Consider the following 2,500-nt stretch of genomic DNA (forward strand, 5'->3'; position numbering starts at 1 on the left):
GAAAGTCGTCCAGATATTATAGTCAAAGAGCGAAAGAAGAAAAATGGGGGTAAATGGGTAGACAGACAAACAAACGGATGGACTCACATGTAATTAGATAGACAGACAAACGGTGAGAGATATTAAATTTTGCATAATATAGTATATCATATTTTATAATAATAATTGTATAAAGTTAGGACGTTGCATGATATTACGTGTGGGTGTATATATATATATATGTGTGTGTGTATGTGTGTGTGTGTAATATGTACAACATTCACGTAAAATAACAATATTCATAACGTGGTTATGCATTTCCGGACGAAATTTATGAAAATATTAGTAACAGCAGATACAATGGTTAATGTCATTGGTGTGTCAGGAATTATTCATTACAGAACTGTCGTTGATAAAATTCATAGCAATTCTGAATATTAAAAAGATAGATATATTTATAGATTGGTGGATATTTGACTTGATCGATGGATAGACAAATGGATGGATAAACGGATGTGTTTTATCACCTTATTTTCTAAAAAGCATACTATTCTCCTCACTAATCATTGTCATTGTATGAAAAGCAGACGTTTTTAGTGGTTTCCGGTTTTTTTTAAAAACAATCTATAGCAGTTTATTGAGCTAGTCTAGTCTAATATATTAAATGTGTTTACTCTTCTCTCTACATCAAGATACTTTTTAAAACAACAGGAGATTATGTGTGTGTGTGTGTGTACATATATATATGCACATTCTCAAGAATGGAAATAGTAAACTGCAGTATGTTTCACCTAAGATTATTCCAGAGTTAGCAGTCATTGTATTTAAGTATTTTCTGGTCTTGAGGAAGAATACTAGTCTTTACGACTAGTTTGAAACTATGACACTCGGTCGCTCGCTTTGTGATACTTTTCAGAAAAGGTTTCTGCATCCCACTTTCCTATAATCCATCATACCATAAACCTGAGCATCCAGGCCAGAAAAAGGATCAAATATGTATGCGAGCCTCTGTATGCGTGTGGGGGGGGGGGGGGGTATATTTGTGTGTGTGTGTGTGTGTGTGTGTGTGTGTGTGTGTTTGTGTATGTGTGTGTGTGAGTGTGTGTGACTGTTTGTGTGTGTGAGTGTGTGTGTGAGTGTGTGTGAGTGTGTTTGTGTGTGTTTGTGTGTGTGTGTTAGTGTGCGTGTGACTATGTGAGTGTGTGTGTTAGTGTATGTGTGTGAGTGTGTTTGTGTGAGTGTGTGTGGGAGTCTGTGTGAGTCTCTGTGTGTATGTGTGAGTGTGTGTGACTGCGTTTGTGTGTGAGTGCGTGTTAGTGCATGAATGTATTTGTGCGTTTGAGAGTGTGTTCGTGTGAGCGTGTGTGTCTGTGTGTGTATGTGAGTGTGTGAGTGTGTGTATGTGTGAGTGTGTGTATGTGTGACTGTATGAGTGTGTGTGAGTGCGCTTCGACTCACTATGTGTTTTCCTCGGACTTATAAAATCATATTTTTATAAAACTTTAATCTTGGCAGTAGTTTGTCATTGAACTATGGCTTCAAGGTTATTTAGTCGATCGTATCATAACTAGTAGTTATAGCTCTTTGCTATATATTTTATCGATTTCAATTGATCGAATGGTTAAGTTATCTTTTCAGCGTAAAAGGGCGCGACGCCACACATCGATTGAGATCGGTATACACAAACACACAGACGCACTACATTTACCCATATACACATACTAAAAGGTATAACGGTTTGATAGTTTGACTCAGTTCATTCAGATCCATATTACATAAAGTTTCGTGGGTTCGCAATACGTCCACTAAAGCAGATATTCAGAGATAGAGTAATGTGGAGCTAAATCGAACTATCATTAAACACATGTAATTCCAACAGCTTGTGTTAAATACTACACTCTTTCATTTGTTCACCTACTCGTGCACACACACATACATACAATTATCTTTACATTAATGTGCATACACACACACACACACACACACACACACACACACACACATATATATATATATATATATATATATATATATATATAGCAACGTTTATATTGCCAACATAATGTGGCAGTCGTATAAAGGACGATGTTACTGTGTGATAATATCTTTTCCAGCTGGATATCAACACACAGTGTGTGTCCATATAGCATTTGCAAGGAAGGTCATCGCTCCTATCTCTAGCCATGCGTGATACTCTCAGACCTAGGTTTCGGGATGTTATCCGTCCTCAGTGTGAGACAACCACAAGCTAGTGACGAAAGCTCTCTCCACTTGCAAATACTATATATTTTTTAAGCGATACACAGTCATTAATCTCATATAGAGAAAAACAACTTGTTTTAAATCTTGCAAAGGCTATACAGACACAAGCTGTGTGCCGATTGCCAGCTGGAAAAGATGGTTTCCTGGGGCTAAAACAACAGTAACATCGTCCTTTATAGGACTGCCACTTTCTGTTGGCATATAAACATTACTATCCGGTACTGTTACTGTATATCTCTCGCTCAGAGATTTAAAACAA

General features: G+C 37.0%; 1 protein-coding gene across 6 annotated transcripts in view; it reads left to right on the forward strand.

The window, feature by feature from the left end:
* Positions 1-2,500, forward strand: part of LOC106882109 (tetraspanin-8-like) — a 719,463-nt gene that overhangs the window by 693,831 nt on the left and 23,132 nt on the right. The gene's annotated exons all lie outside the window — the stretch shown is intronic.

Source organism: Octopus bimaculoides, chromosome 4, assembly GCF_046866305.1.
Source record: "Octopus bimaculoides isolate indiv1 chromosome 4, ASM4686630v1, whole genome shotgun sequence".
NCBI classification, from domain to species: Eukaryota; Metazoa; Mollusca; class Cephalopoda; order Octopoda; family Octopodidae; genus Octopus; species Octopus bimaculoides.